Genomic DNA, 15,539 nt, shown 5'->3' with positions numbered 1-15,539 from the left:
AGAGGGAGAGAGAGAGGGAGGAGAGGGAGAGGGAGAGGGAGAGGGAGAGGGAGAGGGAGAGTCCACGTGTGTGTGCCTGCATATGCATGCACGTGACTGTTCAGCATATTGCAAATAAAACTTTTGTGGTGAATGGTAATATTTGTATTTCTTACACAGTACTCTAGAAGTGTTCATTATAAATGGTAAAAATGGACTCATTTTTTTCATCTTTGGTAGAAAATAAATTTACTCTAAGAGTGCCAGAAAATGACATAATTGATCAGTGTGTGGGAGAACAGGGCTCAGCCTATATAAAAGGATCTGGGGATCACAGTATTTCAGTGTAAATTCTCTACAATGTGCATCTCTCTATTTTATTGACACCTTCCTAGGACTAGAGCTTCTATCAACAAATAAAATGATTTTTTAACACAAAACAGATCATGTAATAGATCCTATGAATTATTTATAAAATATACAACATGCATTCGAGAATAGTTTATAATATGCACAGTCCCAGTAAATGCAGCAACCAAAGGATAATAGACAATGGAAGGCAAGGTTCAAAGTATTGGAGACTACCTTTTGTATTTGGTGAGCTGAAGGTCAAGGTGGTACAAGACCCAAACCTCTGTTCAGGAATCATAAATAAATCCATCAGTAGGCTTTTAAGCACAGTGATACAACAGGGGTACATAAACCTGCACAAATATACACACTAATGCATAAATAAGAATTTCCATTTTCATAATTTTTGAAGAAGAAATCTGATTTGCTAAGTAACAACACAAGGATCAGGGATATACCTATCTTCCTCCTTACGTCATTCTACATTTATGCCACTTCTACCTTACCAAATTTCATTGACCTTGAAAGACATTCCATAATAACTCAGAGGGAAAGATGATATGGCTCCTAAGAGCAAAGAACAGCTTCTCATCAGGTTTTGGTGAGTAATTTTTTGTGCTGTTTCTCCCCCTTGGTCTCTCTCAGAATATTGGCTTCTCCAGCTTCTCTCACACAGAGAATATTTGTGTTTCAGATTATTTTCCCCAGGCATAGCAGCTTCTACTTTCCTCTGGTTGAATTTAATTTTATTTCCTGCCCTGACTTTAACCTTTCCAAGTCCAAAAAAGAATGATTTCTCTGTGTTTGCTGGTCAAAGCAGCATCTTCCAATTTAGTATCTTCTGTGAATTTAATTATCTTTGTGTTTACATGGCAAGATATCACTCAACTCAATCGACTGCTGGTCTGTCATCTTTTACTAACTTCCCTCACTCTGTCCTTTACATTCATTTTAAACTCCATAATAGGATTTAATTAAATTTTCAAGGACCATTTCCTGATGCAGTACCCATAACTGTGATTAGCAGGGTGCTGGACTGTGATGGTATTTGTTAAAGTTAAATATTCACATGAATTCTGTTTTACTTTGACAGTTTGTACATCACTGATTGATAATAACAATCTTGCCTATGCAAAAGCTTGGCATTCTAGAAAAATAAATGGGAATGCTGTTTCAGGAAAGTAAGAATATGCTGTGAAAATTAGACTGCAAAACCTAATTGTTCTCATAATCTCAAAATGAACATGGAACAACACCCATTTCTATCTTATATTGGGATGGAATTAAACAGAAACAATAACAGTAATAATAATAACAATTAAACCTAAGGCAAATTTAGGGAGCATATGCACATCAAGATAGCTTATAGATTTTCAAGTGTTCGTATAATTTAGGAAATATTTTCATTAAAATACAATGTGTAGCGCATATAGCAAAACACATATTACATATATAGTGCTAAATAAACAACATACATTAATTCCAAACTAAATCAACCTCTGTTTTTTATACTGATATTACGAAGCAATGGTTACCAGCTCATCCGCAGCTGCTTTACAACCCCTTTCCATCATTATCCCAACCAGTGGAAGCCACTCTGAATTTTCTAATAACATAAATGATTTTGAAAATTATATGTAACTGTAATAACATATAATATATTTTGTATTTTCATGTTCTATTCTATTGTGTGAATAATCCATTCTCATCACTGCATAAAATTCAATGTGTTAGTAGATTATAGTTTATTAATTCCTTATTAGTGAGCCCATCAACAATTTCCCTTTGTTGGCTATTTTCGTTGTTTTGTTTTGATTTTGGTTTTAGTTTTAAGAGACTGGGTGTTGTTTGTAACCCAGACTGACCCAGAATTTATAATCCTCCTGCTTCTATTTCCCAAGTGATGAGATTGTAGGTGTGTTCCACCTTGCTCAATTCTTTGATTATTCTTTAATTATGGTTTTGCTTTGAGATTATAATTCAATGATATCATTACCCCCTTCCTTTTCCTCTGTCCAGCCCCCATGTAGCCTCTTGCTGTTTTCTAAATTCATGTCCTTATTTTCTTTACTTAATGTTTCGTATGTGTGTATATTTCTAAATATATAAATATTCATATGCTTACTCTACATAATTTTATTTGTATTTATACGTTTTCAAGGATGACCATTTGGTATTGGATTACCAATCAGTTAGCTCTTTCCTGGGGAATACTATTTCTGCCATTCTCGGCATTACATAGTTGCCAATAGTTCTTTGAGTAGGGCTGAGGCCTTGCTGGCTTTCCCTCTTCAAGATCTACTTGTCTATTTTGTGTCACTCTTCTTCGTGTCTTATTTAAGTGGCCTTGTTGTTGTAGCATCAAGTATGTAGCTCCTTTGCTATTTTTAGTCATGTTGCTCTAACAGTACTGCAGCAAGCCTTTTAGTAAGCATGTATAGACATCCTTGATAATTGTGAAACTACGAGTTGCCTTGTTTGTTTCTGAAGTGTGCATACATATATTTGGATTGATTAGATACAGCCAAATGATATTCCAGACCATGGTGCATGCCAGTTTATATTTCTACCCATGTCTGATTTATATGCTTTTTAATGCTTTTATCATGCTTCTATCTTTCTTTTAAAAAAAAAAGATAGAATGTTATTCATTAACCAACAAATCCAATGGTAGACTATCATAAAATTTCAGATGGAAATTTGTCTTCATGAATATAAGTCTCTTTTATTGCTTGAGGCTGAGATCCTGCTATTTAGATCATTAAGTGACATAGTGATGTCTTACATGCTATCCACACCTAGAGAAATTGCAATCCATGAACTCAGAAGAAAAGAATTAAAAAAATCTTTGAGGAACTCAACTGTGTATTTAAATACATACATACATACATACATGCACACATACATACATACATGCATGCATACATACATACATCCATACATCTCCAATTTTTAAAAAACCTTAGGAAGAGATAAAATAAAATAAAATAAAATAAAATAAATGTGTGTGTGTACATATGTGCATGCACATGCACAAAGTTGATTTCATTTGATAGGAGTAAAAAGTTGATTTCATTTGATAAGAGTAATAACTCCTTAGATCAAAGATCACTGATTTGATGATGAGAAATAGTGTTAGAAACAGTTTTTTAATGGCTATTGTTTTTGAAGGAGACTGTCTATGGCAGAGTTATCTTTTTCTTCTGTATTGTATTTAGTGAAGTAGTGAAATCATCATGATGGATGAATGAAGAACAAAGCAAGGAGGAAAATTCCAGGAAGTTGATTTGATCTTCAGGAGAGGTTGAACCAGAAGGAAAGAAATGCTTCAGAGAAGAAACGGATCAAGGAAAGGCATGATTTATATGTAAGAATGATGCTTGCTTACTGACTACTCTTTTGAGTACTATTTTATTTTAATCTTTCCATCCCCGACATCACCAAAATATTTCCCTGGGCATCAATAATTAAACTAAATCTTTCTAATCTTTCCTTCTACAGAAATTGTGAGATTTTTACACATAAAGACATAGAATCTTCCATGGAAATGTTTACAAGTTTTGAAAATATTTCTGCTTGCTATTCTAAAATTCCATATTAAATTGAACAAGCATGTCTTTTAAATTAAGTCAATAAATAAAGCAGTCTTTTAAAAATTCTTCTCATTGAATAGATCTGGACTCCACATTTTCTGCTGATAACTAACATTGAGTACTAGGCAGGTAGGTGTAACCCTGTGATCCAATTATATTGGATACCGAGGCAACAGGATCATGAATCCAAGACAAGCCTGAACTATGAAGCAAGGATCAGACTACCCTGACTTGCTTCAAAACAACACAACATCTGTTCCTCTTGTGGTTTTGTTTGCTTAGGAACTTGGGAAGGGGCAGCGTTTCACTGTGCATCCAAAGAAGACCTTGAACTTGTGATTCTGAGTACTGGAATTACAGGTTTGTGCCATCCCACACAGATTGCTGTTTTAATTTTACACTTAAAGCTCAAGTACTACTTAGACATTACACATAAGATGTGTCACCCACGAAAATAACAAGAAATGCAAGGAATACAAGATTACACCTGAATACTATCTGTAGTGTGTACAAAGCAGAAACAGACTTTTCTTTTTTCATGAGACCTTTTTGAGTACTGCTTCAGTATTTGATTTTTTCCACTTATTTGTCAAGAAGATAGGGACATTGTTTTTGGTAGTGTTTTCTCTTCCTTTCTAAATCTAGGGTGTATCTAAGATGTTCTGGGTATCAGATACACAGATGAGTCATGGAACCAGCAGGATTCTCAAATTCAATTTAATAAGAAAAATTCTAAATTAGACTTCCACTCAAACAAATAAGTGACTGCATTTCTTCAAAAGGAGATTCTTAATTCTGCATGAATTGACTGGCTAGTCAGTTAGATTGACTAGATCATTTGATTCTTTTTTTAAATTCTACTGGATTTTAATTTATAGATGTTTCTTTGTTTACTGTCAGCTCCAGAGGATAAGATGAAAGTTATAACTCTAATGAAACTCTAGCTGGGCAGAATTATTCTTAACAAATTAAGAAGGTGAGAAATGCAAATAAAGAAAAATGCTATCAACTTTAGCAATATGTTTCATAGTCTGTGAGTTTGAAACATTCTCGTAACCAAAGATGAAATCAATAACTCAAAGAAAACTCCACAGGCTTTTTAAAATGTTCAAAGTAGAAATGTTTTGAGATTGTATTCTCAGAGCCTTGAGGCAAGAAAACAAATTGGTAGATAGAGGAATGAAGCTTTACTATGAAGTAATAAATGTTTCTATCCTAAACAATTTGGGAAAGAGACTGATTCATCTATGTGGAACACTACTTTACAGGATCAGTTGTAGGAATTTATAGAATTGGTAAACATAGACTAAACTGTAGGCTAAGAATAGAATGAATCAAAATGCTATCTGGAAAAACAGAGGAAAATTAGGAAAACTGACAGTAGTTATGATGAGCTTAGAGTTTCCAGGCCTTCTATCTTTGAAATCTACATTCCATCTCCCTAATTAGTATAAGAACTTTAAAAAGCCCAGAATTTCCCAGTCATGTCGTTTTTGTCTTTCATATTAAGATAATTTCTTCTCTGTCTAACACACAAGAAAATATCTTATTATAAAGAATTGACAATATTCAGATAGAAACTTTTGAAACATATTTTAATGTAACAATTAAGCAAAAATCTTTTGGGATAAAGAGTTTAAGGGCTACCAAATTTTCTATTTGAGAAGTCTATAACATGAGAGGAGACACCAGACTTTTCACTCTGGAAGCATACTGAGGGGGAAATATCAAATGAGAAGTATAGAAAGGAAAAAAATGAAATGCATACTGAATACTTGATATACACTGGCCACTATACATTCTTCAATCACTTACTATCTCATTAAACCCATGAGACTGTTACTGTACTCCATTTTCAATAAGGTTATTTGGTTGTCTGGAGTCTAATTTCTTGAGCTCTTTTTATATATTGGATATTAGCCCTCTATCAGATGTGGGATTAGTAAAGATATTTTCCCAATCTTTTGGTTGCCACTTTGTCCTATTGACAGTGTCCTTTGCCTTACAGAAGCTTTGCAATTTTATGAGGTCCCATTTGTTAATTCCCAATCTTAGAGCATAAGCAATTGGTGTTCTGTTCAGGAACTTTTCCCCTGTGCCTAGGTATTCGAGGGTCTTCTCTACCTTCTTGTCTATTAGTTTCAGTATATCTGGTTTTATGTAAAGGTCATTTATCCACTTGGACTTGAACTTTGTGCAAGAAGATAAGTATGGATCTATTTGCATTCTTCTACATGTTGTCCTCCCATTGAACCAGCACCATTTGTTGAAAATGCTATCCTTTTTCCAATGAATGGTTTTAGCTCCTTTGTCAAAAGTCAAGTGACCATAGGTGTATAGGTTCATTTCTGGGTCTTCAATTCTATTTCATTGATCTTCCTGCCTGTCTCTGTACCAATACCATGCAGTTTTTATCACTATTGCTCTGTAGTACAGCTTGAGATCAGGGATTGTGATTACCCCCAGAAGTTCTTTTATTGTCAAGAATGGTTTTCACTATCCTATATTTTTTTGTTATTCCAAATGAATTGGAGAATTTCTCTTCCTAACTCTGTGAAGAATTTAGTTGGGATTTTAATGTGAATTGCATTGAATCTGTAGATTGCTTTCAGCAAGATGGCCATTTTTATTATATTAATCCTGCCAATCCATGAGCATGGGAGATCTTTCCATCTTCTGAGATCTTTTTCGATTTTTTTCTTCAGAGACATTAAGTTCTTGTCATGCAGATCTTTCACTTGCTTGGTTAGATTCACAACAAGGTATTTTATATTATTTGTGACAATTGTGAAGGGTGTCATTTCCCTAATTTCTCTCTCAGCCTTTTTATCCTTTCAGTAGAGGAAGGCTACTGATTTGTTTGAGTTGATTTTATAAACAGCCACTTTGCTGAAGTTGTTTGTCAGGTTTAGGAGTTCTCTGATGGAAGTTTGGGGGTCACTTATACTATTGTATCATCTGCAAATAATGATATTTTGACTTCTCTCAATTCTGAACATCTATGCCCTAAAAGCAAGGCCACCCATGTTCATAAAAGAAACCTTACTAAAGCTCACAGCACACATTGCATCTTACAAAATAATAGTGGGGGATTTCAACACCCCACTCTCAGCAATGTACAGATCATGGAAACAAAATCTAAACAGAGACACAGTGAAATTAACAGAAGTTATGAACCAAATCATTTTAATGGATATATATATAGATCATTTTATCATAAAACAAAAGAATATAGCTTTTTGTCATCACCTCATGGTACCTTCTGCCAAATAGACCATATAATTGGTCACAAAGCAGGCGTCAACAGATACAAAGAGATTGAAACAATACCTTGCATCCTATCAGATCAATACGGACTAAGGCTGGTCTTCAATAATAACAAAAAAAAAAAATGGAAAGCCCACATCCACATGGAAACTGAACAATGCTCTATTCAATAATGACTTACTCAAGGAAGAAATAAAGAAGGAAATTAAAGACTTCTTAGAATTTAATGAAAATGAAGGCTCATCGTATCAAAACTTATGGGACACAATGGAGGCAGTGCAATTGGGAGAACAGTGCAATTGGGAAAGCTCTAAATATCTACAAAAAGAAATGAGAGAGAGCACACACTAGCAACTTGTCAGCACACCTGAAATCTCTAGAACAAAAAGAAACAAATACACACAAGATGAGTAGATGGCAGGAAATAAACTCAGGGCTGAAGTCAATCAAGTAGAAACAAAAAGAACTATACAAAGTATCACCAGAACCAGGAGCTGGTTCTTTGAGAAAATCAACAAGATAGATAAATCCTTAGGCAGACTAATCAGAGGGTAGAGACAGTATCCAAATTAATAGAATTAGAACTGAAAAGGGAGACATAACAAAAGAAACTGAGGAAATTCAAAAAATCATCAGATCCTAATATAAAAGCCTATACTCAACAAAACTGGAAAATCTGGATGAAATGGACAATTTTCTAGTCAGATACCAAAGTTAAATCAGGATCAGATAAACAATCTAAACAGTACCATAGGCCCTAAAGAAATAGCAGCAGTCATTAAAAGTCTCCCCACTTGAGGAGACATAGACCTTGTAAACAGGAAGCCTTGGCAGACAATACCAACTTAGATATGGACAAGTGAATCATAGGCAGAATCATAGTGATCTGTCCCCTGAACCTTCACCCAGCCAATATCCTGTTCTGAGAGATATCTGTATTCCCCCTGAACACTCATGCTCCAGTGTCATCCCCTTCCCGACATCCTGCCTCTCTGTGTTTATAAGCCCTGTGTGAATGAATCACAATTTGAAAAAATAAATAAATTATTAAAAAATAAAAAAGAAAAAAAAGAAAAAACAAACAAACAAGAAGTCTCCCCACCAAATTAAAGCCCAGGACTAGATGGTTTTAGTGCAGAATTCTATCAGACCTTCAAGGAAGACCTAATATCAATTCTCTATAAACTGTTCCACAAAATATAAATAGAAGGAATACTACCCAACTCGTTATATGAAGCCACAATTATGCTCATACCTAAACCAGACAAAGATCCAACAAAGAAAGAGAACTTCAGACCAATCTCCCTTATGAATATCTATGCAAAAATACTCAATAAAATTCACACAAACCAAATTTAAGAACACATCAAAACAATCATCCATCATGATCAAGTAGAATTTATCCCAGGAATGCAGGGATGGTTCAATATATGGAAATCCATCAGCGTAATCTAATATAAACAAAGTCAAAGTAAAAAGCCCACATGATCATCTCACTAGATGCTGAGAAAGCATTTTACAAAATTCAACACCCCTTCATGATAAAAGTCTTGGAAAGATCAGGAATTCAAGGCCCATACCTAAACATAGTAAAAGCAATATACAGCAAACCAGTAACTTGTAGCAATCCCACTAAAATCAGGGACAAAACAAGGCTATCCACTCTTTCCCTCCCTATTCAATATAATACTGGAAGCCCTAGCCAAAGCAATTAGACAACAAAAAGAAGTCAAAGGGATGCAAATAGGAAAGGAAGAACTCAGTCTGCTTTCTTATAGTACCCAGAATGACTATCTCAAGTGTGGCTTGGTCTATGGTGAGCTTAGGCTTCGTACATCAAATATCAAACAACAAAATGCTCCACAAGTTTGCCCACAAACCAATGTAAAGTGTATATTCTTTACATTAAAGTTTCTGCTTACAAAATGACTCTACTTAAAATAATCCTTACTATGTTGTCAAATACTTAGGTAAGGTCTAAATGCCTAAATATTTTTTACCATGATGAAATGGTTAAATTTTCACTTCTCAAACAAGCTTTAGATAAGGCAAATGAGATATGTTTTTGGAAGAATGGATTTGTGAAAGTTAAAGAGCCAAGCTGAAATTTTGAAGTCTGTTTATAACTAGCTATATTGTAAGGATATTTCTCTTTCTAACCTTTTCCTCCCTCAGAAGGAAAAAGATCAGTCAAATTATGAGAAAATTTGTATATTTTTAATTGTCTAAGTGAGTCAAAAAATTGATTATGACAGGATTCAGTATTCTCAAGCCACAGAATACAGATACAAATATGGAAAGGAAAAGTCTAGAATAAAATTGTGGTATTGAATGGGAATAGAAAAGTATCAATGCAATTTGCCTATGATTATATGAATATATGCATGAATCATGAGAAGTGGAGATGATATTTGTATGTGTGCAAGTATATATGTATGCACACATAATATAAGCCAATGCATTAGCACTGTTCATTGAAAAACCCTAGAAGCAATGATGCTCAAGTAGCAATGAAGACCATGTTGGTTTGAATTAAAATGGCCTCATAAACCCATTGAGAGCAGAATTATTGGAGATGTGGCCTTGTGGGAATAGAAGTGTAGCCTTTTTTATAGGAGGGGTATCACTGAAGATGGGCTTTGAGGTTTCAGAAGCTCAAGCCAGGACCTGTGTCAGTTTCTCTCTCTGCTGCCTGTGGATCAACATGTAGAACTCTCAGCTACCTCACCAGTACCATGTCTGCCTACATGTCACCATGCTTCCCACCATGATGATAAGGTACTTAATCTCTGAACTGTAAACCAATGCAAATTAAGTATTTTCCTTTAAAAGGGTTGCCATGGCCATGTGTCTCTCTACATCAGTAAAAACCCTAACTAAGACAAGGACCCTTATAATTCAATTCTTGATTTCTAAATAATATCCAATAAGTGAATGAGGAGACCAACTGAAAAAATAGATGATATCAGAGCATATTCAAAATTGAAGGTGGTCTAACTGGCCAATTTTGAAGAATTTTGAGCATAAAAAATAAATAGCCAGGTATAGTGGTACATACCTTTAATCCCAATACTTAGGAGGATGAGGCGGGAGGACTATTAGTTACTAGGATACAATGTGAGACCCTGTCTTCAAAAACAACAAAAAGTAAGTAACGATAGTAATATTTTATAAGTCTGTAAATAAAAATTATATAAATCCACAAACATAAATAAGTTGATAAATGAATACATGACAAAGGGAAATGTCTTCATTAGTGTATAGTTTTGGTAATTAACATCATCAAAGTCATGGAGTTGGGAAAAATCACCATTAGTAATCACAAAAGTTGCTTAAAATGTTACTAAAATGCTGCTAAATGTTACTAGTGAGGAAACCAGTGAGTTAGCTTTCATTTGCTACAGTATATAGACCTAGCCTCAGTACCTTTCTACATTTTATCAGTCAAAAGCTGGATTTTATCTGTAAAAGTTGGTCAATACCACCAAAACATAAGTGATATTAGAAACTTTACTAATGTAAATTTCAAATATCATGTGGCTCTTTATGTTATATACTAACCCTGTTTTCTGTGGTGTTTAAGTCAAAATTTCATACTGTAATTTTTTTACTACATCCTTGAAATTTTCATACATTTTGAACATCTTCACCCAATTCTTCCAACTCCATTCCCTACCCACACAACTATGTGTCATCTTTTATCTGAAAAATAATCAAATCCAATCCAATTGGTGCTACCCATATAGTTTGTGTCTATGACCAGTTACTGGAAATGATATGATTAGATGGACAGAAAAGGGCACTGAAACCTCTGGAACTAGAGTTAGCAGCCATGTGTGTGCTGGAAACCAAACTCTGATCCTCTGCAAAAGCAGCAAGTGCTCTTAACAATTGGGCCATTTTTCCAGCCCCCAATTTCTGCATCATAATATTCAGGACCCTGGTATAATAACCTGCCAGTTATACAAAATGTCTGACATCTGATAATAATAAAAATACAAGATATATCAGTTTTAATTTTATTATTCTTGTTGGGAGAATAATTACATCTTATGTTAATATTCTTATAATTTTATGGCTCTGTGCAAAGGAATATGCCATGTTTTACCAATTACAGTATAGTAAAAATTATCTAAAGAATAATTTCAAAGACTATTCAATCCAGGTTCCACATCTTATAGTACAAAGTAACTTTAAGGATGGCAAAATATCTTAACAGGTTAAAAGAAAAAGTGTCTGACAAGCCTAACAACCTCAATTTGAATCCGGGATAAATATAGTGGAAGGAGAGAACTGGCTTCTTATGACAAGCTGTCCTCTGACCTCCACACATGCCCAAGAGAAAGTGCATGCCACTCCTACCATAAACAAATGTAAAAAAAAAAATGTTGATGTCTGAAATGGCCCATACAGCTTTGGGAATGACCTGAAAGGGGTCACCAGAAATGGAGAAAGACTCTGATGGTGGCACACAAGCAATTGGAAACTCAAAAATATCTACTTTATATATAGCTGAAGGAATAGAGTGGTTTATTATATACAGACCTAAAAAGTGAACACTGGCTAGCTATTCTCATAGGGGATTCTTTATAATGGAGCATTCGTAGGTATAGTGATTATGAAGGAGGAAGCCTTAGTTGATAATTTCTGCACATAGTGGCTTTCACTAAAGGTCAACTGTTTGCCAATATCTGTCCTCACACCAAGGAAAGGTTAGTCATTTCCATGTGTCTGAGGCATTGGCATCTTTAATGTGGCTGTGTTCATGTCATGCATGCTCATTCATACACTAATATTCTCGCTCCTCATAGATGTCTACATCCAAATAGATGTAAAAGGTAAATCAATCTACTAGGCTTATAACTAAAGGAAACAAAAGTCCTAGTTCTTAACTCTCCTTTCCTCTCTACTCCACAAAATGTTTGTTTTAGTTGTTTATTTGGCTTGTTATTGTTTGTAAGACAGGGCTTCACTAGGTAGTAAAGACTAATCTGGAACTTCTAATCTCAGCTTGCTAACTGCTAGGATTACAAGTAAGTATGATCATGCATGGCACATATATTTTATAAAATACAACTATACTTAAAAAAGAATCTCTCCTATGAAAAAACAAAATGTTGTCACCTCAAAACATGACTGTGGGAGACCAGAATAAGCTGTATCAAAATATCTATCTTTGGCCTGAAGAGTATTTTGGGCATTCTATTTTGGAAAACTGCAGACAAGCAGATGCTCCGAAAATAGAGGTTACCCAATAGGAAATATCTATCTCTGGATATGTCTTCTTGTCTTTCCCCAAAAAGTGAAGAATAACTAAAATATCCCAGAGATTTTTTTTAATTTTTCTTATTGGATATTTTATTTACATTTGAGATGTCATCTCCTTACCCCATCCCCCCCGCCCAGGAACCCCCTACCCCATCCCCCCCTCCTCCTGCCTCTATGAGGATGTGCCCCTACCTACCCCCACTCCCACCTCCCTACTCTCGAATTCTCCCACACATGGTGTCCAGCCTTCATGAGGTCAAGGATCTCATCTTCCACCTATGCTCAGCAGGGCCCTCCACTCTTACGTATTCAGCTGAAGCCCTGGATCCCTCCCTAAGTGCTCCCAGGCTGGTGGTTTAGACCCTGGGAGCTGTGGTTGGTTGGTATTGTTGCTCTCCTCATGGGGCCACAAACCCCTTCAGCTCCTTCAATCTTCACTCTAACTCCTCGATTATATCCCAGAGATTCTTATAAATGACAAAAATACTAACTCATATCTGCATAATAAAACTTAACCATCTTTTCTATGATTTTCTAGACTCCCCAGCATATATCTTAAATTTCCATTTAAGATGGTATTTAACCATCTTAATGGATGTATATATAGTTTTTGAGACAAAGTAGACAGGTAGACCACATTACTCCCACAACCATTGTACTAACATATCTGGCAGACAAGATGCCTTTATAGATCAAAGCGCTGTGGCTGGTTAGGTGATCTAGATGCCTCCTTTAGTAGCATGAAGAATACCTTCCTGAACCAAAGATACTAGCAAAGATTGATGAGGCTTTTATGCAGGCACAGACTTCACTTCTCCATGATCAATGAGTTGTGTAGATGTTCTCTTTAACAATGGGACCTTTCTGTCAATTTTGTGGGTTCCAACCTATAGGCTTGACCAAAGCCTGGGATGTTTGGGGATTTCCATGAGCCAAAACCTCAATTAGGTTGTTGCTTGCTACTATTCACATCTATATTGGTCAGGTACTGGCAGAACCTCGCAGGGGACAGCTATATCAGGTTCCTGTCAGCAAATACTCCTTGGCATTGAAATACTGGTATCTGAGTTTGGTGTTTGCAGATGGGATGAATCCCTTGGTAGGGCAATATCTAGATGGCTTTGCCCTCAGTTTCGCCTCCACTATTTTTCTCTGCATTTCCTTTAGACAAGAATAATTATGTGTTGATATTTTTGAGATGGATGGGTGGCCCCATCCCTCAATTGAGGGCTATGCCTAACCTCTGGATATGGTCTTTACAGGTGCTCTCTCTAAGATAAACTATAGACAAATGGGATTTATAAAATTTAAAAGCTTCTGTAAGGCAAAGGACACTGTCAACAGGATAAAACAGCAACCTAAAGATTAGGAAAAGATCTTTATGAACCATATATCTGATAGAGGGCTAATATCCAATATATATAAGGAATTCAAGAAATTAGACTCCAGAAAAACAAATAACCCTGCTAAAAATGGGGTACAGAGCTAAACAAAGAATTCTCAACTGAGAAATCTCTAACAGCCAAGAAGCATCTAAAGAAATGTTCAACATCCTTAGTCATCAGGGAAATGCAAATCCAAACAACCCTAAGATTCTACCTCACCCCAGTAAGAATGGCTAAGATAAAAAACTCAGGTGACAGAAGATACTGGTGAGGATGTAGAGAAAGAAACAAGAACACATGCTCCATATGTTCATAGCAGCCTTGTTTATAATAGCCAGAAGCTGGAAATAACCCAGATGTCCCTCAACAGAGAAATGTATATAGAAAATGTGGTAAATTTACACAATGGAGTACTGCTCAGTTATTAAAAACATTGACTTCATGAAATTTGCAGGCAAATAGATGGAACTAGAAAATATCATCTTGAGTGAGGTAACCCAAGCACAAAATAACACACATAGTATGCACTCACTGATAAGTGGATATTAGGCTAAAAGCTCGGAATGCCCAAGATACAATTCACATACCATATGAAGCTGAAGAAGAAGGACAACCAACATGTGGATGAGTCCTTTTTAGATGGAGATCACATTTAGATCATTTACATATATGTACATATTTGAGGAACTTTCTACTGTGTTAGGTTTTCGTACTACCCCTGAGATGGCCCTCAATTTTAACTGTCTCCCTGTACTGCCTCCCATATCCCCCTCTCTCCTACCCACCCTCACTTGATTCTGCCATTCCAGTTACCCAGTACCCATCTATATCTATCTATTCAAATTCCCTTTCCTAAAGAGATCTATCTGTACACTCTAGTCCCTTACTCTAAAACTACCGTCTTAGATTCTAGGAATTGCATTTTGGTTATAATTGACTTAATGGTTAATATCTACATATAAGTGTATTCATACAATTTTGTACTTCTGGGTCTAGATTTCCTAGCTCAGAATGATTTCTTTCTAGTCTTTATCTACTTGCCAGTAAATTTCATTATGTCATTGTTTTTAATAGCCAAGTGATACTCCATTGAATAACTACCACATTTTCTTTTTTGTTGCTTTGTTTTTGTTTTTATTTTATTTTTTAATTTTTTAGGTTTCTTGCTTATTGGATATTTTATTATTTACATATAAGATGTTATCCCCTTTCCCCATCCCCATCCCTGAAACCCCTATCCCATCTTACCTCCTCCTGATACTATGAGGGTGTGCTCCCATCTACCTACCCACCCCTATCTCCCCACCCTCGAATTCCCCCACACTGGGGCATCCAACCTTCACAGGACCAAGGACCTCCACTCCCACTGATGCCATACAAGGACATCCTCCATTACTTATACAACTGGAGCCATGGGGCCTTCCATGTGTGTTCGCAAGCAAGCTGTCTAGACCCTGGGAGCTCTGGTTGGGTAGCATTGTTGCTCTCTCCATGGGGTTTCAAACCCCTTCAGCTCCTTCAGTCTTCTTTCTCACTCCTCCATTTGGAACCAGTGTGACCAGTTAAATGGATAGCTGCAAGCATCTGCCATTGTATATGTTAGGCCTCTCAGGAGACAGCTATATCAGGCTCCTGTCAGCATGTACTTCCTGGCATCTACAATAGCTTCTGCATTTGGTGACTGACTGCACATGGG

Source organism: Grammomys surdaster, unplaced genomic scaffold (assembly GCF_004785775.1).
Source record: "Grammomys surdaster isolate TR1022 unplaced genomic scaffold, NIH_TR_1.0 263, whole genome shotgun sequence".
Classification (NCBI taxonomy): domain Eukaryota; kingdom Metazoa; phylum Chordata; class Mammalia; order Rodentia; family Muridae; genus Grammomys; species Grammomys surdaster.
The sequence above is the reverse complement of the archived record's forward strand: the minus strand, read 5'-3'. Positions refer to the sequence as shown.